At 37.3% G+C, this 22,881-nt stretch overlaps 1 non-coding gene across 1 annotated transcript; it reads left to right on the top strand.

The window, feature by feature from the left end:
* Positions 1–15,226: 15,226 nt before the first annotated feature.
* Positions 15,227–15,314, top strand: LOC127116790 (U11 spliceosomal RNA). The gene has a single exon (XR_007801578.1). It is a non-coding gene; the product is annotated as a U11 spliceosomal RNA (small nuclear RNA).
* The last annotated feature ends 7,567 nt before the right edge of the window (positions 15,315–22,881 follow it).

Raw genomic sequence — 22,881 nt, 5'->3', positions numbered from 1 at the left:
CCTCTCTACAGCTCCATTCTATTGAGGAGTTCTAGGGAAAGAGAAATCATGGGAAATGCCATTTTCATTAAATATTTTTTCAAAGTCTGTTTTCAAATTCTCCACCATTTATCACTTATGACTTTAACAATTTTAAATTCTTTTTCATTTTGCACTTGGGAGCAGAAGGTAGAAAACACAGTGTCATACCCCGATTTTGACCCTGAATTTTTTCCATTTTTTCATTTTTTATTTGGCACTTGGCCTAAAGTTCATTTGCATACATTCATGACCAAAGGCAACCATCCATTCCCAAATCCATCTTTTTATAATAAGCATTGGTCATTACCTAGGCTTTTTGATCATGGTGCTTTTTGATTATAAAATGGATTCTAATCATTTGACTTTTTGGTTTTTTTTTCAATTTGATTCTAATTTCAAATTAAGCCTAAATTCCAAATTTCAATTTGATCTTAATTGTGTTTTTACTAATGATTCAAATTCTAATTGATTTTTAGTTTCCAAATAAATGTTAGAATTTGACATCAAAGTAGTTTTAACAAATTATAGATTAATTTGATTTTATTTGATTTTTATTTTTTTATTTATTTATTTTTTAATTGACATTTAGATTAGTCTTGGATTATTTCTAAAAAAATTCATATCCATTTTTATAACCAAACACCCATTTCCATAAACCAAGTTACAACCATTTCTTATTACATTTTTTTTATATAAACACTTCAACCAAGTTCAAATTACAATCACAAATTCATTTCAAAATTCCATACCATTTAACCAAATTCAAATCAAATCAAGTTTCAACCAAATTCTCATTCATTTATTAATATCATACATTCAAAAATCATATTCAACCATGCATTACATAACCATGAACCAGATTGCAACATACATATTTCCATAAACCATGGCATTGCACAACCATTACAACATATCCAAATTCATTTCTCATACATACATTTTCATTTACGATCAATTACCATTACACAAATCATGTAGCAAACCACATTTTACAAATCACGATTACAAGCAATAACAACATCTGTTACGGAGTTATTCCAGAAGGGGGCGGGAGACAAAGCATTGAATCAACTAGAAAAGTCGGTTAGTTCAAAACTTGAAGCTACCGTGGCTATGTAGATACAAATAGAATTTCAAACTACTGGCAAGTAGGTTCTCCAGGAAGCGCTTAAGACTAGTGTGGAAGCTACGTTGGTTCCTGCTTTTGAGAAGTCTGGCAAAGCAATTTTTGAATAAATTGATGGCACATTCCAGAATGGACTTTTGAACCACACAACTGCTATTCAACAGCAGTATGTTTCTTTTGTAACACAAGTCAACAACGGCACCCCACACAAAAGCAAACCATGACGGTAACCTCACATCACACCTAACAGGAACAGAAACAAAGATGTTAGGGAAAAGCAAGAATAATGAAGAATAGTCACACGCAAGGAATCGGAGAAGAAGATTTTTTTAATAGAATATCAAAACATTTTACTCAATTGCTTCATCACGAAATAGCAGAAACCTTTCTCTTCAGATGAGAAATTGCGAAGAATCTCAAGTCTCTTTGTGAAATTATTATTGAAGGATCCCTTCTCTTCTCATCTCATGACCGTAAGCGCCTAGCTTTCAATGTCATGTCTCTTCTTCTGCAAAAGCTGTCTGCATCTTCAGCTCCAATTGTTCTGTCAAATAAAGTTGTTCAGTGCCTGATATATATACTATCAATAAATAACACATGGCTGTATAAAGTTGGACAACATTCTCTTAAGCAATTGTCAGATTGGGTGGGAGACGATGATGTCAAAAGAGTTGTTGTTATAGTGTCTATACAGAAGCACAGTAATGAAAAATTTGATTCTATCATAAGGACAAAGCATGTTAAAAATTTGATGTCACAATTCAAAACAGAACCTGGATGCATGCTCTTTGTTCAAAACTTGATGAACCTGCTTGTGGATGAAGATTATGCCACGAAGGAACCCTCAGATCAAAGTCAAATAACAGATGAAAATTCTGAAATAGGCTCTATTGAGGATAAAGATTCTCCTAGGACAAATGGGAATTCAGACTTTTTTTGAAAGTTGGGTTATAGAATCCCTTCCTGGTATTTTAAAATTCTTAAAGCTGGACCATGAGGAGAAGTTCCGAGTGCAAAAACAAATACCGAAATTTATGGCTGCTCAGGTTATGTTCATGGCATCTCTTGGCATTGAAGTGATTTCTTTTGAGTTGGACGAGAAATTTAGGTGGCCAAAATCTCCCCCATCATATGCTCTTTGCAAGATGTGTATTGAACAGCTGCAGTTGTTGTTGGCAAATGCTCAGAAGGGAGGTGTACATGCTTTGGCAGCAGCCCCTAATCACGATATAGTGTTCTTTGCCGGTTCTGATGGAAAGGTTGTCCTGTATAAACTGTCTTCGTCAACCATGAAAAAAAAAGGGCCAGTTGGCTAATTATGCCACTCTCACCTGTAATTGGTGAGTGTTGTATGGTAATCAAGACATATAGCTAACATGATCCAACCTGCAACAAATAATAATTAACATAACAGCAGTACAACAGCCAGCATAAAGTAATAAATCGGAAGTGCAAAAAAAAACAACAATGGAAATGAAACACCTACACCTGCACCTCATATGCCCAGACCTGTCGACAATAATTTTCACATGTCAAATGGAATGCCAACTACTTTAAATTCCCAGCCTCAGCCAGATTCATTTCGGGCGTCTGGGGTGAAGCGACCCGCCTCTTTTGCTTTTGCTTCCATATCTTCTAGTGAACCAAGCACAACTCCATTGCCTCCTCCTACCGGGAACCTGCATACTGTTTTCAACCATGGACAAACCAGTGCTAGAACAAAGCCGTATTGAGCCATTACAGGATGCAGCATCAAGATAAGTGAAAGAACACGTTACTACGCTTACCGTCATGTGAACCGGCGACAGGCGAGTACGTATCGCTTCATTGAGACAAGTTTTCCTCAGACTGCTTCATTGTCCATGAAAGGTGAAACCGGAAAGGTTACACACGGTGTGACTTCGGTTTCATGCTGTAATACTCTTGATCAAAGGAGGATTGAATTAAGTGAAAACTCTAGTAATAAGAAAATTCTCGGTGTTCCAATATTTGATATGCCTCGTAGTTCTCTGAAGAAGGAGTTGTCTTCAATCACTTCTCCCTCAGTGTCGATTCCTACAATGTCCGATGCAAAAGCAATGGAAAGTAAGCACAAAATCCGGATGCTTGATATCAACCTGCCTTGTGACGCTAATGATCTCGAGTTTGAGAAAGAAGGATTCACCGAATCTGTCGTTAACAAGACAAGATCTCCTACGGCGGAAGCAGACTCTAGAAATCAAATTGATCTGAACTTCAGTATGACTGAGGATGAAGAGTCATACACAACTCTTCCAAGTTCCAAAACAAATATGAAGGCAGCGATAGATTTGGAAGCCCCTGCTGTTCCCGAGTCAAAGGAAGATCTCGCTCCGGAAGAAAACAAACCCTCATGCACTGCAAACCTGTAATGATTAGAAAATCGGTTAATAATTCACATAACAACGAAAATTCTGAAAGCCAGGAAGTACCAACTGAATTACTCAATAATATTGGTGTCATTCAGTTTGAAAGTGGAGAATTTGAGCTTGCTAAACAAACTTTTAAGGAAGCTCTTAGTGATGGAATTTGGCTTTCTTTCTTTAGCAAGGCGAATAAGTCTTCCATTGATGCTGCTACTTCTACTCTTCAGTTCAAGGACATGTAATTATTTCACGACCTTGAAAGTAACGGTCATCTTGTTCAAGTACCCGGACTACATTGATGCGAATCTGAGGCTAGCTGCTACTGCAAAGGCTCGGAACAACATTTTATTGAGCATTGAACCGGTTAATGATGCCCTGAAGGTGAATGACAAGAGTCCAAATGCATTATCTATGCTGGTTGAGCTGGAATTGAAAAATGACGAGTGGGTGAAGGCAAAAGAAACTCTCCAGGCAGCTAGTGATGCCACTGATAGGAAAGATTCATATGTTACACTTTCACTAGGAAAACCGGAACTACTTTGCTGCAGTTCGCAATGAAAAGAGAAGTCCAAAGCTAGAAGCGACTCATTTGGAAAAGGCCAAGGAGCTTTATACAAGAGTTATGATTCAGCATTCTTCTAATTTATATGCTGCCAATGGTGTTGCTGTTGTTTTTGCGGAAAAAGGCCATTTTGATGTTTCAAAAGATATCTTTACTCATGGGAATTTTGCATTCGAGGACCAAGAGGCTTTTCAATTTCAATAAGGACAAAGATGGTTACTGGAAGTGGTTGGTTGGTGACTTGGCCTCAGGAGCACGAATCTAAACCGTAGCCACCAGTGTTCATCGCTGAAGCATCAACCGCCTACATTTCCGTCCAAGTCAAGCTATCTGCAACCAGTACACCTTGAACCTCAACCTCATCCACAAACTCCCTGTTCTAAGAAATTCACTGCAGTAAAAAGGATAAACTAATTAGCCAAGGCGGTAAAGTCAGAAAAATACCCAAAATAGAGTTAAGACAAAACAATTGAAGAAAACTTGATTTTAGAATACCTTTTCGAATCTAGCATAAACAGGGCAATCCGAGTCTGAACATCAAAAAAGTATTTCGTAGGGACACCTCTTTTGAAGCCAAGGTACCAATTTGAAACCCTAATTCGTGAGCATAAATAGAAAAAGAGTGAATCAGTAAAGGACGAACAATTTAAGAGAGGAGAGCAGCGAAAAACTTCAAAAGAACCCTAATCCCCAAACCAAAGGGGACCGATTGAAAGAAGCAAAGGAAGGAGATTTGATCGTTACCTGAATTGCCAAACCACCGAAGGTGAGTTTCCGTTTGGGATTTTCAATCTCTGTTGTAGTTTGATTTCTTAGTGAGATGGTGAGAGTGACGCGGTTGAGAGGGACGTGATGGTAGCGATTGAGTGAGATTGTTTAGTTGAGAGAGCGATTAAGGAAACGATTGAGAGAGACGGGTTCATGAGAGGTGCGTGGTACAGAATGAGAGTGATCGAGAGCTTTGAGAGAGAAAGAGATCAGTTCAGCGTGAATGCTAGCTCATTCATCCTTTTTTCTATTATTTACCTTAGGAGTCTTTAAAATTTTTTTTGGAAATTTAAATAACCCTTTAGTATTCCAAGGGGATATTAATTTTTGTTGTTTAATATTTTCATTTTTGACTATTCCCAATCCGTTAACTCTAAAACCCAACAGCCAAGCGGCTGGGTTTGATTTTTGTTCATTTTCCTGGTAGTCCAACAGATTTTTTTATCTTAGTTTTATTCTAATGTCTAATCTATCTTGGGTTATATATCTAAAATAGCATTAAGATAATAACTAATGATAAGTGGCCTGGTGGAGAGGGGTGGTTTCCATAATCTCAAGAGGAGTGGGTTCAATACTCATATGTAGCGTTTTTAGTATTTTAGCATTTTATTTTCTTTTAGCATTTTGTTTCTTTTAATTTTTTTTATGTCCATGTTTTTTTATTAAATTCATCATGCATTCAAAACCATTTTTAAACTATAAAAATCATATTTTTCTCGATTTAATATCGAGCCCATTTGCACACCCTTGTAAGTCGATTGCTTTTAAGCATCGCCGTCAACCTCACGTAGCTTACTCTTGGGCTTTCTTACAATGAGCCGGTTCTCTTGCACTTACACTCATGCATTATTTGTTGTTTGGGCCCGATTTAATTATTTCATAATTTTTTAATCCCCATTTAACAAGATGTACCCCACTCCCCCGATGTGTAATAATTTGGTACTGTTCTTATTTCTTTATTACTTGACTGTTTAGTTAGATACTAACACAAGAGTAAAATCAACAATTTCAAAAAATACAAAAAATATGACTCGATCCAACGTCGAGTATTTTCTCAATAAACAAATCAATTCATTTCTCCCTCCTATTCTATTCCATTTCTCTCAAACTTCATCAAATGCTTGATCCAATGTCAAGCCATTTTTCCTGATAAAAACTCAAAAAATATTAATTCATAGTCAAGACTTTTTCAATAATTTGGTACTGTTCTTATTTCTTTATTACTTGACTGTTTAGTTAGATACTAACACAAGAGTAAAATCAACAATTTCAAAAAATACAAAAAATATGACTCGATCCAACGTCGAGTATTTTCTCAATAAACAAATCAATTCATTTCTCCCTCCTATTCTATTCCATTTCTCTCAAACTTCATCAAATGCTTGATCCAATGTCAAGCCATTTTTCCTGATAAAAACTCAAAAAATATTAATTCATAGTCAAGACTTTTTCAATAAAGGTGGAAATGGAACATGGTGTATACCATGCACTCCTGAGGTTAAGATTCGAGACGTATGCCTCGCCAATCTTAACTCTCGCCATCGTCTAAAATTGTCAATGTGGTCTCGTCAAACCCTTTCTCAATCAAATCTAAGACACCTAAATCTTATTTAACACTTTTTCAATAAAGGTGGAAATGGAACATGGTGTATACCATGCACTCCTGAGGTTAAGATTCGAGACGTATGCCTCGCCAATCTTAGCTCTTGCCATCGTCTAAAACTGTCAATGCGGTCTCTTCAAACCCTTTCTCAATCAAAACTCAAAATACCTAATCCCTATCTTAACTTCTTTCAATAAAGATGGAAATGGAACATGGTGTATACCGTGCACTCCTGAGGCTAGGATTCGAGATGTATATCTCGCTCATCCAAGTTCTCGCCATCACTCAAAATACATCCAACCAATCAAACCCTTTTCTCGCCGTCGTGCGATTAATCAAAAACCTTTTTCATAAACGAAAGATATAGTGTCTTAAGTGATACAAAATAATGTTTCGGCCATGATTGTTGAGTAGAGATAAATGACGCTTTTTCGAATGTAGATTTATAAATTCGTTCGATGTGTGGTATGCGTCCACTCCTCATCTGTTTTGGGTAAAACAATGTTTTTCGTTGATTAATACAATATAGCTTTCGCTAAAATAGACCAACAAACAAACATTTTTCTACCCAGAACTACGTAAGCCTTGATTTCTCTTTTGAGATACGTAGGAGCAGGATTTATAAATCTTGTCAGGCCCACTAATAAAAAACTTAGGTTTAGTCCTTCGTTAAAAAATCCAAAAACATTTTCCCTTTCTTATTCTTTCTTTCCCACATAATAATTTGAAAAAACTAACATTTCAAACTAACATTAACGCGCACAACTGACCTAATGGTTCTCGTTGAGTACAACGGACGTGAGGGGTGCTAATACCTTCCCCTTGCGTAATCGACTCCCGAACCCTGATAGTGGTTGCGATGACCATATCTTATCCTTTCTTTTGTCTTGGGTTTTATCGATATTTCCCCTTTCCTTTTTAGGAATAAATAAAGTTCGGTGGCGACTCTGTTCAGTCCATCATTGCGAGCGTGCGATCGCGCTTCGCTTTGAAGTCGTATCCCCATTTTTTCGAGGTGCGACAGATGGCGACTCTGCTGGGGACTTTAATCCCTAAGTGAGTCAAGCCTAGTTAGGACGTTTGTGTGCCTTTGTTTGTTTAATTGTGTGGCTTTTCCTTATTTATTGCTTTTAATATCTTTATTGTTATATTGATATCTGTTGTATATTGGTTCTATTGTGATTGTTGGTACTTGGGTATTTGATTACAAACCATGTGGGAAAGACTCTACACCCGAGTCTAGAGTGAAAAAAAAACACATAAGATAGGACGATGGTTGAGTAGTACGGACTCCCGAGGTGAATACTTCGTAAGGGTCGGTACGAGAACCTCACTTAGAGTAGATCCTTTTGCAAATATTGTCGCCCGAGGTGTATACCTCGTAAGCGCCGATGTTTCAATGGGGTTCATGACTCTAAGGACCTTTTAGAACATTAAACCTTTGGCCAACTAGAAATGATGGTTGCGTAGTATGGATTCCCGAGGTGAATACTTCGTAAGGATCGATACGAGAACCTCGCTCAGAATAGATTCCCTAGATGGAGTTGACGACCGGAAAGTATTTTCCGTAAGCGTCAAACAGTCTTTTGAATCCATGACTCTGAGTACCCTGTCTAGAACCCAGTCGATGGTTGCGTAGTACGGACTCCCGAAGTGAATACTTCGTAAGGGTCTGTACGAGAACCTCACCCAGAATAGATTCCCTTGATGGAGTTGACGACCGGAAAGTATTTCCCGTAAGCGTCAAACATTCTTGTGAATCAATGACTCGGGGGATCCTTTGTAACAAAGCCCTAGACCATACCCAGTGAGAACCCCATTTTGGAAAAGCAATCAAATTTATCAATACCTCGGACTTTTGAACCCGTGTAAAAAAAACACAAATGTGCATGGCATGCATTGCATCCATTCATATACCATTGCATATGCATTTGTCATCATGCATTTCATATCATTTCTCGAAAATACCAAAAAAAAAACTCATCTCTCCTTTGTCCATGAAGCAAAGTGATTCTCAACACGCGTTAGAACAAAGAACCATGTCTCAGGAGATGATGGACGAGCTAAGGAAAAGTCAAGAAGCACTGAAGGGGGAACTTAATCTTTTGAAGAGCCAAATGAGATGGGTCTTGGAAACCCTGCAAGTCTTGTTGAGAAAAGAGGGTCACCCAATATACACTGCTGCAACAAAGAGAGCTACTACCCCGCATCCATCTGGTGTCACCCCAGGTCAAGGGAAATTCTATGTGGCAACTCCTCATTTACCAGTATATGGACCTCCTTTAAGACGTCATCATCAACATCCTCTGGCTATTCCTCCTCAAAGTCACCAAAGTCAGGTTCAAAACAAAAATCAGAATCAGAACAAGAGGAACAAGGATCACAATGACTTGATTCCGGTACCATATAGCAAGCTCTACCCGCAACTGATCCAAAATGCTTTGGTGACACCTCGAGCTCTCACGCCTGTGTCACCATACCTGCCATGGTACAATCCAAATGCAACATGTGAATTCCATAAAGGGGCATTGGGACATGACCTAGATTCTTGCTTCGCGCTAAAAGCCTTGGTACGAGGACTGATTAACAAAAAGAGCTTAGTTTTTGAAGAAGATCACCCGAAGATCAAGTGCGAATACCATACTGGAACAATGGGGCACTCCATCGAGGAATGCATGAGTTTTAAGCTCAAGCTGCAAGGATTAATTGACATAAGGTCACCAACACTCAAGGAGGAAGGCTCAGGTACATATACCTTGATTTCTGGGCCAGATAATGAGAAAGGGAAAGGACCCTTGAGACCCCTCAAGGTTTTGTACCACAAGGAAGATGTCAGGGATGTGGCTAGTGAGCTATCATTGTTTCCTGGTAAGAGCATTGAGATACCGCCTTGGATTTCCAATGTCACGACCTATACCAATGAAAGAAAAGGAGAAGTGAGTAGTGGATCCAAGAGGGTTGCGTTCGACGATGAGATTGAAAGAAAAGAATTTGAAGATCATCATGTCAAAAAGATGGTTGATCCCAATCTTCAAGTTTGAAGAAATCAATTCCCTAAAGCTGGCAATCATTTGGTTGTTTCAACACTTCTTTTGTAGTTTCTTTGCATGTTGGTTGTTATTTGCTTTTAAACATTGTTGTTTTATTTGAATTGGTAAGATTAATGAAATGTTTATGCATCTTTTGAATTGATCCATTCGTATTCACTCGTTTTTCATTTATGTTAAAAAAACAAAAATACTCCTCTCATTCACTTTTGTTTATCAAATTGTTGTGTTAACAAAGATTGGAGGGAGGATGATGAAAACGAAACACCTGAAATTGTTGTGGTATGCTTTTGAAGAAAACCTTGTCGAGGATGTAAGGCATTGTTTCAAATCCCCAAACACTGGAGTGATAAGGAGTTAATCCCTAGACAACCACTTTGAGCCTAGAATTTGGTGTTTATTTCGGATCTAAAACCCTTAATCTTAACCTGGGGCAGGGTAGTTGTGTTCAGATAGTTTGATCATGCATTCGATCTTTCAAAATAAATCGTCCATATGAACACCCTCCAATTAGGTTCAACCACATGTTATCCTTCGCGCACATGTTGAAGTGTCGAAGAAGTTGAGCTAAAATTAGTTCTGGTTGATCCTCGTCCACCAATAATGTGGCAGTCACACTTTTTTTTAAAAAAACAAAAAAAACAGAAAAAGCCCGCTAAGCCAAATACCACAAAATGACTTAGGCAAAAGTCAGGGCATCCCGATGGACCGAGAGCTTCAAAGAAGCAGTCCAAGAAAAATTAGGGATAAAGAAAATCAATCAAAAGAGGTCATTAAATCCTCGACAAAAAAATATGGTGACTGCCATTTCAAGAAAATTCGTCTTGAATCCTCATCACACCTTCGAACCCTCTTGGAAGTCGAATGCGTGTATTGAATCAACTGAACGTAGGAACTGGAGATCATCAAGAAGAAGGGGTGGGTAAAAATAAATTTTGAGCCTTATATCCTTTTGTTTCAAAAAACCGTGAACCAGACCACGTTACAACCCTTAAAAGACCTAATTGAGACATGGTTTATTTTGAAAGCATACCATAACAAGGTTGTGTTAACTTGACTCCAAACGATTTTTGTTAATCATTTGATGGCACCAACTTGCATACTGTGAATGACTTGATCACCATTGTGTTCTTATCAACGACTCGTTCACTGTATTTCACCCATTCATATCAATAAACTTTGAGTTCAAATTTTTGCATAAGCATTGAGTTAAAATTACCATTTTTGAATGAACAATCTTATTTGCAAGTCAACACTTAGCATCAAGAAATTCAATACACAGTTGAGGAACTTGATGGAGTGAAAGAAGTCTAGTCAGGGGCAAATCACTTTGAGCATCAGTTAATTCGAGCTAGTCACCCTAAGGGTCACCTAGCCAAGAGTAATTTGCTTCAAGAATCAGACTGGGGCAAGCCAACTCAGAGCTCAATGAGTCCAACTATCCAAAGGACAGTTAACCAAGAGTCTGCCATTCCAACATTTGGTTAGTCAAGTGCGGACCATTTCAAGTTTCAAGCACTTGGGGCAAGCCCTCTCGAGGTAGTCTCATGGAAAGTTGTTTCCAAACCCACTTTCAAGGTGAACATTTCCAAAGACCCAACAAACTGGGGCAAGATGAGCCACAGAGGGGCAGAACCTCTTTCTTCGTGCTTTCAAACTGCTCAAACAAATTCTACCATACGTCAACAACTAATTGAGTTTAAGACGAGTGCCCGAAAATTATGCTAGCACGATTCATTAATCCTCCAAAAGGATCCATTGGCTAAGCTGTGGCCATCAGACTGGATAGAATCCTCCCTTGACAACATCTATCATAAAATATTCAGTTGAGTTCTCGGTGTTGAGGAATCATGAGCTTCCATAAAAAGCCTCTACAAACTCCCAGTCTGCCCAGTGTCAGCATTCTCATAATCATGATCATTCATATATCATGCATAAAAGGAAATTCAAATCACGCATAGCCGAAATGTACTTCGTGCTCATTTTGCATTGACTCAGGTCTTGTTGTCGATCCTATGATCCTTTGACCTTTGATTCCAGTTTGTATTTGGTGCCCTTAAACCCACATCCGGTTTTCGCAGTCATTTTCAAATCCAATTTTTGTTCAATACCATTCAGGTCATATATGAACATGTTGTTGAGCTTTTATTCCGGGGTCAGGTCATACTTGAACCTGCTCTGAAGAGTTAATCCAATTTTTATTCAATACCATTCAGGTCATGTATGAACCTGTTGTTGAGCTTTTATTCCGGGGTCAGGTCATACATGAACCTGCTCTGAAGAGTTTTTCCAAAAAAATTTCAATACTATTCAGGTCATGTATGAACCTGTTGTTGAGCTTTTATTCTGGGGTCAGGTCATACTTGAACCTGCTCTGAAGAGTTTTTCCTTTTGTTCAATACCATTCAGGTCATGTATGAACCTGTTGTTGATCTTTATTCCGGGGTCAGGTCATACTTGAACCTGCTCTGAAGAGTTTTTCCTTTTGTTCAATACTATTCAGGTCATGTATGAACCTGTTGTTGAACCCTTATTCCGGTATCAGGTCATACTTGAACCTGTTCTGAAGTTCTTTCCTTTTGTTCAATACTATTCAGGTCATGTATGAACTTGTTGTTGAGCTTTATTCCGGTGTCAGGTCATACATGAACCTGTACTGAAGATTTTTTTCTCTCTGTTTGTTCAATACTATTCAGGTCATGTATGAACCTGTTGTTGAGCCGTATTCCAGTATCAGGTCATACTTGAACCTGTTCTGAAGATTCTTTCCTTTTGTTCAATACTATTCAGGTCATGTATGAACCTGTTGTTGAGCTTTATTCCGGTGTCAGGTCATACTTGAACCTGTTCTGAAGATTCTTTCTCTGTTTGTTCAATACTATTCAGGTCATGTATGAACCTGTTGTTGAGCTTTATTCCGGTGTCAGGTCATACATGAACCTGTTCTGAAGAGTTTTTCTCCATGATTATTCCCCAGCATTGTCAGGTCATACATGAACCTGTTGTGGAAATTTCCGTATTCGGGCTTAGTAAGTCAAATTGTGAACTTACTCTCTTGTACTCTAAGTACTGCTTATCAAATTCCACTCAGATTACTCCCCAGAGTGTGTTTGACTCTCCAGCAGGACTGTTTTCCCCGGCAAGTTTGTTTTTTACCATTTGTCTGTCTCCCTGTGGACCATCAGTATTCCCCACATATTGGTCTGTCTAGTAGCATCTCCTGTCAAGGGTCCACCATATCCCTAGCAGATAAAAAAAAATCACAAAAAAGAAAATCATGCATCCATGCATATCATATCATGTCATATCATGTCGTATCATATCATATCACATCATGTCATAGGGATTCAGGATCAAAATCCGGTCTTCTTAGTATTTAACCATCTCCCACTATGATCATATGAAGAGTGTCCTGCTTCATATTCTCTAGTTGAAGACACTTAAATAGGGGCAACTGTCATACCCCGATTTTGACCCTGAATTTTTTCCATTTTTTCATTTTTTATTTGGCACTTGGCCTAAAGTTCATTTGCATACATTCATGACCAAAGGCAACCATTCATTCCCAAATCCATCTTTTTATAATAAGCATTGGTCATTACCTTTTTGATCATGGTGCTTTTTGATTATAAAATGGATTCTAATCATTTGACTTTTTGGTTTTTTTTTCAATTTGATTCTAATTTCAAATTAAGCCTAAATTCCAAATTTCAATTTGATCTTAATTGTGTTTTTACTAATGATTCAAATTCTAATTGATTTTTAGTTTCCAAATAAATGTTAGAATTTGACATCAAAGTAGTTTTAACAAATTATAGATTAATTTGATTTTATTTGATTTTTATTTTTTTATTTATTTATTTTTTAATTGACATTTAGATTAGTCTTGGGTTATTTCTAAAAAAAATTCATATCCATTTTTATAACCAAACACCCATTTCCATAAACCAAGTTACAACCATTTCTTATTACATTTTTTTTTATATAAACACTTCAACCAAGTTCAAATTACAATCACAAATTCATTTCAAAATTCCATACCATTTAACCAAATTCAAATCAAATCAAGTTTCAACCAAATTCTCATTCATTTATTAATATCATACATTCAAAAATCATATTCAACCATGCATTACATAACCATGAACCAGATTGCAACATACATATTTCCATAAACCATGGCATTGCACAACCATTACAACATATCCAAATTCATTTCTCATACATACATTTTCATTTACGATCAATTACCATTACACAAATCATGTAGCAAACCACATTTTACAAATCACGATTACAAGCAATAACAACATCTGTTACGGAGTTATTCCAGAAGGGGGCGGGAGACAAAGCATTGAATCAACTAGAAAAGTCGGTTAGTTCAAAACTTGAAGCTACCGTGGCTATGTAGATACAAATAGAATTTCAAACTACTGGCAAGTAGGTTCTCCAGGAAGCGCTTAAGACTAGTGTGGAAGCTACGTTGGTTCCTGCTTTTGAGAAGTCTGGCAAAGCAATTTTTGAATAAATTGATGGCACATTCCAGAATGGACTTTTGAACCACACAACTGCTATTCAACAGCAGTATGTTTCTTTTGTAACACAAGTCAACAACGGCACCCCACACAAAAGCAAACCATGACGGTAACCTCACATCACACCTAACAGGAACAGAAACAAAGATGTTAGGGAAAAGCAAGAATAATGAAGAACAGTCACACGCAAGGAATCGGAGAAGAAGATTTTTTTAATAGAATATCAAAACATTTTACTCAATTGCTTCATCACGAAATAGCAGGAAACCTTTCTCTTCTGATGAGAAATTGCGAAGAATCTCAAGTCTCTTTGTGAAATTATTATTGAAGGATCCTTTCTCTTCTCATCTCATGACCGTAAGCGCCTAGCTTTCAATGTCATGTCTCTTCTTCTGCAAAAGCTGTCTGCATCTTCAGCTCCAATTGTTCTGTCAAATAAAGTTGTTCAGTGCCTGATATATATACTATCAATAAATAACACATGGCTGTATAAAGTTGGACAACATTCTCTTAAGCAATTGTCAGATTGGGTGGGAGACGATGATGTCAAAAGAGTTGTTGTTATAGTGTCTATACAGAAGCACAGTAATGAAAATTTTGATTCTATCATAAGGACAAAGCATGTTAAAAATTTGATGTCACAATTCAAAACAGAACCTGGATGCATGCTCTTTGTTCAAAACTTGATGAACCTGCTTGTGGATGAAGATTATGCCACGAAGGAACCCTCAGATCAAAGTCAAATAACAGATGAAAATTCTGAAATAGGCTCTATTGAGGATAAAGATTCTCCTAGGACAAATGGGAATTCAGACTTTTTTTGAAAGTTGGGTTATAGAATCCCTTCCTGGTATTTTAAAATTCTTAAAGCTGGACCATGAGGAGAAGTTCCGAGTGCAAAAACAAATACCGAAATTTATGGCTGCTCAGGTTATGTTCATGGCATCTCTTGGCATTGAAGTGATTTCTTTTGAGTTGGACGAGAAATTTAGGTGGCCAAAATCTCCCCCATCAAATGCTCTTTGCAAGATGTGTATTGAACAGCTGCAGTTGTTGTTGGCAAATGCTCAGAAGGGAGGTGTACATGCTTTGGCAGCAGCCCCTAATCACGATATAGTGTTCTTTGCCGGTTCTGATGGAAAGGTTGTCCTGTATAAACTGTCTTCGTCAACCATGAAAAAAAAAGGGTCAGTTGGCTAATTATGCCACTCTCACCTGTAATTGGTGAGTGTTGTATGGTAATCAAGACATATAGCTAACATGATCCAACCTGCAACAAACAATAATTAACATAACAGCAGTACAACAGCCAGCATAAAGTAATAAATCGGAAGTGCAAAAAAAAACAACAATGGAAATGAAACACCTACACCTGCACCTCATATGCCCAGACCTGTCGACAATAATTTTCACATGTCAAATGGAATGCCAACTACTTTAAATTCCCAGCCTCAGCCAGATTCATTTCGGGCGTCTGGGGTGAAGCGACCCGCCTCTTTTGCTTTTGCTTCCATATCTTCTAGTGAACCAAGCACAACTCCATTGCCTCCTCCTACCGGGAACCTGCATACTGTTTTCAACCATGGACAAACCAGTGCTAGAACAAAGCTGTATTGAGCCATTACAGGATGCAGCATCAAGATAAGTGAAAGAACAAGTTACTACGCTTACCGTCATGTGAACCGGCGACAGGAGAGTACGTATCGCTTCATTGAGACAAGTTTTCCTCAGACTGCTTCATTGTCCATGAAAGGTGAAACCGGAAAGGTTACACACGGTGTGACTTCGGTTTCATGCTGTAATACTCTTGATCAAAGGAGGATTGAATTAAGTGAAAACTCTAGTAATAAGAAAATTCTCGGTGTTCCAATATTTGATATGCCTCGTAGTTCTCTGAAGAAGGAGTTGTCTTCAATCACTTCTCCCTCAGTGTCGATTCCTACAATGTCCGATGCAAAAGCAATGGAAAGTAAGCACAAAATCCGGATGCTTGATATCAACCTGCCTTGTGACGCTAATGATCTCGAGTTTGAGAAAGAAGGATTCACCGAATCTGTCGTTAACAAGACAAGATCTCCTACGGCGGAAGCAGACTCTAGAAATCAAATTGATCTGAACTTCAGTATGACTGAGGATGAAGAGTCATACACAACTCTTCCAAGTTCCAAAACAAATATGAAGGCAGCGATAGATTTGGAAGCCCCTGCTGTTCCCGAGTCAAAGGAAGATCTCGCTCCGGAAGAAAACAAACCCTCATGCACTGCAAACCTGTAATGATTAGAAAATCGGTTAATAATTCACATAACAACGAAAATTCTGAAAGCCAGGAAGTACCAACTGAATTACTCAATAATATTGGTGTCATTCAGTTTGAAAGTGGAGAATTTGAGCTTGCTAAACAAACTTTTAAGGAAGCTCTTAGTGATGGAATTTGGCTTTCTTTCTTTAGCAAGGCGAATAAGTCTTCCATTGATGCTGCTACTTCTACTCTTCAGTTCAAGGACATGTAATTATTTCACGACCTTGAAAGTAACGGTCATCTTGTTCAAGTACCCGGACTACATTGATGCGAATCTGAGGCTAGCTGCTACTGCAAAGGCTCGGAACAACATTTTATTGAGCATTGAACCGGTTAATGATGCCCTGAAGGTGAATGACAAGAGTCCAAATGCATTATCTATGCTGGTTGAGCTGGAATTGAAAAATGACGAGTGGGTGAAGGCAAAAGAAACTCTCCAGGCAGCTAGTGATGCCACTGATAGGAAAGATTCATATGTTACACTTTCACTAGGAAAACCGGAACTACTTTGCTGCAGTTCGCAATGAAAAGAGAAGTCCAAAGCTAGAAGCGACTCATTTGGAAAAGGCCAAGGTGCTTTATACAAGAGTTATGATTCAGCATTCTTCTAATTTATATGCTGCCAATGGTGTTGCTGTTGTTTTTGCGGAAAAAGGCCATTTTGATGTTTCAAAAGATATCTTTACTCATGGGAATTTTGCATTCGAGGACCAAGAGGCTTTTCAATTTCAATAAGGACAAAGATGGTTACTGGAAGTGGTTGGCTGGTGACTTGGCCTCAGGAGCACGAATCTAAACCGTAGCCACCAGTGTTCATCGCTGAAGCATCAACCGCCTACATTTCCGTCCAAGTCAAGCTATCTGCAACCAGTACACCTTGAACCTCAACCTCATCCACAACCTCCCTGTTCTAAGAAATTCACTGCAGTAAAAAGGATAAACTAATTAGCCAAGGCGGTAAAGTCAGAAAAATACCCAAAATAGAGTTAAGACAAAATAATTGAAGAAAACTTGATTTCAGAATACCTTTTCGAATCTAGCATAAACAGGGCAATCCGAGTCTGAACATCAAAAAAGTATTTCGTAGGGACACCTCTTTTGAAGCCAAGGTACCAATTTGAAACCCTAATTCGTGAGCATAAATAGAAAAAGAGTGAATCAGTAAAGGACGAACAATTTAAGAGAGGAGAGCGGCGAAAAACTTCAAAAGAACCCTAATCCCCAAACCAAAGGGGACCGATTGAAAGAAGCAAAGGAAGGAGATTTGATCGTTACCTGAATTGCCAAACCACCGAAGGTGAGTTTCCGTTTGGGATTTTCAATCTCTGTTGTAGTTTGATTTCTTAGTGAGATGGTGAGAGTGACGCGGTTGAGAGGGACGTGATGGTAGCGATTGAGTGAGATTGTTTAGTTGAGAGAGCGATTAAGGAAACGATTGAGAGAGACGGGTTCATGAGAGGTGCGTGGTACAGAATGAGAGTGATCGAGAGCTTTGAGAGAGAAAGAGATCAGTTCAGCGTGAATGCTAGCTCATTCATCCTTTTTTCTATTATTTACCTTAGGAGTCTTTAAAATCTTTTTTTGGAAATTTAAATAACCCTTTAGTATTCCAAGGGGATATTAATTTTTGTTGTTTAATATTTTCACTTTTTACTATTCCCAATCCGTTAACTCTAAAACCCAACAGCCAAGCGGCTGGGTTTGATTTTTGTTCATTTTCCTGGTAGTCCAACAGATTTTTTTATCTTAGTTTTATTCTAATGTCTAATCTATCTTGGGTTATATATCTAAAATAGCATCAAGATAATAACTAATGATAAGTGGCCTGGTGGAGAGGGGTGATTTCCATAGTCTCAAGAGGAGTGGGTTCAATACTCATATGTAGCGTTTTTAGTATTTTAGCATTTTATTTTCTTTTAGCATTTTGTTTCTTTTAATTTTTTTTATGTCCATGTTTTTTTATTAAATTCATCATGCATTCAAAACCATTTTTAAACTATAAAAATCATATTTTTCTCGATTTAATATCGAGCCCATTTCCACACCCTTGTAAGTCGATTGCTTTTAAGCATCGCCGTCAACCTCACGTAGCTTACTCTTGGGCTTTCTTACAATGAGCCGGTTCTCTTGCACTTACACTCATGCATTATTTGTTGTTTGGGCCCGATTTAATTATTTCATGATTTTTTAATCCCCATTTAACAAGATGTACCCCACTCCCCCGATGTGTAATAATTTGGTACTGTTCTTATTTCTTTATTACTTGACTGTTTAGTTAGATACTAACACAAGAGTAAAATCAACAATTTCAAAAAATACAAAAAATATGACTCGATCCAACGTCGAGTATTTTCTCAATAAACAAATCAATTCATTTCTCCCTCCTATTCTATTCCATTTCTCTCAAACTTCATCAAATGCTTGATCCAATGTCAAGCCATTTTTTCTGATAAAAACTCAAAAAATATTAATTCATAGTCAAGACTTTTTCAATAAAGGTGGAAATGGAACATGGTGTATACCATGCACTCCTGAGGTTAAGATTCGAGACGTATGCCTCGCCAATCTTAACTCTCGCCATCGTCTAAAATTGTCAATGTGGTTTCGTCAAACCCTTTCTCAATCAAATCTAAGACACCTAAATCTTATTTAACACTTTTTCAATAAAGGTGGAAATGGAACATGGTGTATACCATGCACTCCTGAGGTTAAGATTCGAGACGTATGCCTCGCCAATCTTAGCTCTCGCCATCGTCTAAAACTGTCAATGCGGTCTCTTCAAACCCTTTCTCAATCAAAACTCAAAATACCTAATCCCTATCTTAACTTCTTTCAATAAAGATGGAAATGGAACATGGTGTATACCGTGCACTCCTGAGGCTAGGATTCGAGATGTATATCTCGCTCATCCAAGTTCTCGCCATCACTCAAAATACATCCAACCAATCAAACCGTTTTCTCGCCGCCGTGCGATTAATCAAAAACCTTTTTCATAAACGAAAGATATAGTGTCTTAAGTGATACAAAATAATGTTTCGGCCACGATTGTTGAGTAGAGATAAATGACGCTTTTTCGAATGTAGATTTATAAATTCGTTCGATGTGTGGTATGCGTCCACTCCTCATCTGTTTTGGGTAAAACAATGTTTTTCGTTGATTAATACAATATAGCTTTCGCTAAAATCGACCAACAAACAAACATTTTTCTACCCAGAACTACGTAAGCCTTGATTTCTCTTTTGAGATACGTAGGAGCAGGATTTTTAAATCTTGTCAGGCCCACTAATAAAAAACTTAGGTTTAGTCCTTCGTTAAAAAATCCAAAAACATTTTCCCTTTCTTATTCTTTCTTTCCCACATAATAATTTGAAAAGCCTAACATTTCAAACTAACATTAACGCGCACAACTGACCTAATGGTTCCCGTTGAGTACAACGGACGTGAGGGGTGCTAATACCTTCCCCTTGCGTAATCGACTCCCGAACCCTGATAGTGGTTGCGATGACCATATCTTATCCTTTCTTTTGTCTTGGGTTTTATCGATATTTCCCCTTTCCTTTTTAGGAATAAATAAAGTTTGGTGGCGACTCTGTTCAGTCCATCATTGCGAGTGTGCGATCGCGCTTCGCTTTGAAGTCGTATCCCCATTTTTTCGAGGTGCGACACACAGCATGTGACTCATCCTTGTGTTTTAGGAACTTTACCCATGTCCATCTCTGGAAGTCATCTACAATGACTAATCCATAATTTTTACCATTGATAGAGGTTGCTTTCATTGGCCCAAATAAGTCAATGTGCAAAAGCTTCAAAGGCCTAGAGGTTGAAACAACATTTTTAGATCTGAAAGATGTTTTTGAAAACTTGTCTTTCTGGCATGCCTCACAAAGAGCATATAAAGAAAACATCAGATTTGAAAGGCCTCTGACTAAGTTTAGCTTGTTTAGCTTTGAGATTCTTCTCATGCTAACATGGCCAAACCGTCTATGCCAAGTTCATTACTCTTCATTCACAGACATGAGGCATTTAACTTTTTGATTTTCTAAATCTGAATGTCTAAATTTGTAAATGTTGTGTTTCCTCTTGTCATTAAAGAGTACATAGCCATCCTTTTGACTAACAACTTTGCATGACTTTTGATTAAAGATAATATCATAACCATTTTCACTTAATTTACTTATGGACAAAAGTTTATGCATTAATTCTTTAACTAATAAAACATTATTAATAGAAGAGAGAAAGTCGTTACCAACAGTTTTAGATCCAATTATATTACCCTTCTGATTTCCTCTAAAACTAATGGTGCCTCTAGGCTTAAGTTCTAGACTTTGGAACATATAACTTCTTCCCGTTATGTGACGTGAGCATCCAGAGTCCAGGTACGAAGATTGGTGTTTCAACATGGCTGCTAAGGATGTCTGCAACATAGACTATTTTGTCTTTAGGTAACCATATCTTTTTGGGTCCTTTTCTGTTAGTTCTCCCAGAGTTTTTCTTAACCCATGGTTTATGTGTTGAATAATCATGTGTTTGTCCATAAGTGAAATTGGAATATAAAGATTTTGGTTTAATTGCCTTTTATTTTGAATTAGGTTTGACCCTAGAATTCCTAGGTGGTACATAACCAATACCTATCATTCCATTTATGCTTACTCCATAGATCATGGAAGCCATTTTTCTTCTGTCTATGTTTCGTGCAAGAATTTTTTGAAAAGTCATGTCATATTTCTTAATGACAGATTCAGAGTCCATAGGAGCTTCTGAAAGAATCTCTTTTTTAAGTTCTTTACTCTTGCTTTTGAGGGTTGAGTTATATTTTTCAAGACTGCATATATTTTCTTTTAGAGTGGAGAATTCTTTCTTAAGCTTACTATGGGCTCCATATTCAGCTACATGAATTTGTTTCAAATTCTTGTACCTTTCCTGAAGACTCTGATACTTTTCAATAATTTCAGTCAGACATGACTTAACTTCAGAACGAGTTAAGTTAGAGAATACATCATTAGAGTCTGATTCAGATTTTGATTCTAATTCTGATATTGATTCTGATCCAGAGTTAGATGTTTATGTTTTTACCATCAACGCCACATTGGCTTTCTATTCTTCATAATCACCTTCTGAAGACTTAGAGTCGTCCCATGTAGCCATCATAATCTTCTTCTTATCTTTGAAGAACTTTTTCTTAGGATTTTCTTTCTTTAGCTTGGGGCTTTCATTCATGTAGTGGCCTAACTCTTTGCATTCAAAACAGATGACATACTTATTATCACTAGAATTATTTTATCCAGATGTTAGCTCAAAGCATCCACATGTTCTCTTGATTCCTCTTGGCTACCTTTTTCTTTTTCTCTAGAGTTGATTGAATCTTTTGGAAAGAAGAGAAAGCTTATCTTCTTCATCTGAATCTTCTTCATATTCTTCTTCTTCATCATCTTGAAATGCATTTGCCTTTTTGATCTTGCCTTTGGATTTAAGAGACATATATTTGCCTTTTCTTTGAGACTCATCCTTTTCCAGCTTTATCTCATGACTTGTTAAAGAACTTAAAAGTTCTTCCAGGGTCGTACTGTTCAAATATATGGACACGTTAAGAGTAGTCCCATAGGCCTCCACTTCTTTGGTAAGCTTCTGATGATCTTCTTCACGTGATCTACAGTAGTGTAGCGTATGTTAAGAACCTTTAAGCCAGCTGCAAGCGTTTGAAACCTTGACAACATGTCCTCAACAGTTTCATCATCCTACATTTTGAAGGCTTTATACTTTTGAATCAAGGTCAAAGCCTTGGTTTATTTTACTTGATTGTATCCTTCATCAGTCATTCTAAGAGAATCAAATATAGATTTTGTAGAGTCTATTTTTGTTATCTTTTCATACTTATTGTATGAGATAGCATTCAGTAGGATGGTTCTTGACCTATGATGATTTTTGTTGTCTTTCTTTTGTTGGTCATTCATCTTACTTCTTTTTAATTTAGCACAATTTGTATCCAGGAAATGTTTATAGCCATCTAAGACCATATCCCACAAGTATGCATCATAACCAAGGAATAAACTTTTGATTTTGTCCTTCCAATAATCAAACTTATCTCTATCAAAGTTTGGAGGTTTAGCATAATAGTGATCTTTTTCATTGTTAATAGCTACCATAATGTGTTTCAAAATCTTGATCTTTCACTAACACTATTAATTGTTTAATATAAAATAATCAATACTAAAACCAGAGCTCTGATGCCAATTGGAGGTTCAAGAAACACAAGAAAGGGGATTTGAGTTGGGTTTCAAGATTAAAACTTTTTCGCTACCCAATAACACAAACAGCAAATTTGACTTCCCAATAAGGACTTAATCCACTAATAAAAGACTTGATTATAAACTTAACGGCAATATGTCAAAGACTTCTTGAGAATCCTGGTTATAACCTAGTCTCTCAAGGAATTTAACCAAAGGTTAATAATACAATATTGTGTTTACAAGTTGCTTTGAAAATAAGCAGATACACAAGTTAAAATTAAAGATTACACTTAAGAAATATATTCAAGA

Source organism: Lathyrus oleraceus, chromosome 1 (genome assembly GCF_024323335.1).
Source record: "Lathyrus oleraceus cultivar Zhongwan6 chromosome 1, CAAS_Psat_ZW6_1.0, whole genome shotgun sequence".
Classification (NCBI taxonomy): Eukaryota; Viridiplantae; Streptophyta; class Magnoliopsida; order Fabales; family Fabaceae; genus Lathyrus; species Lathyrus oleraceus.
Note: the sequence above shows the minus strand (reverse complement) of the source record. Positions and strands in the feature narration are given on the sequence as shown.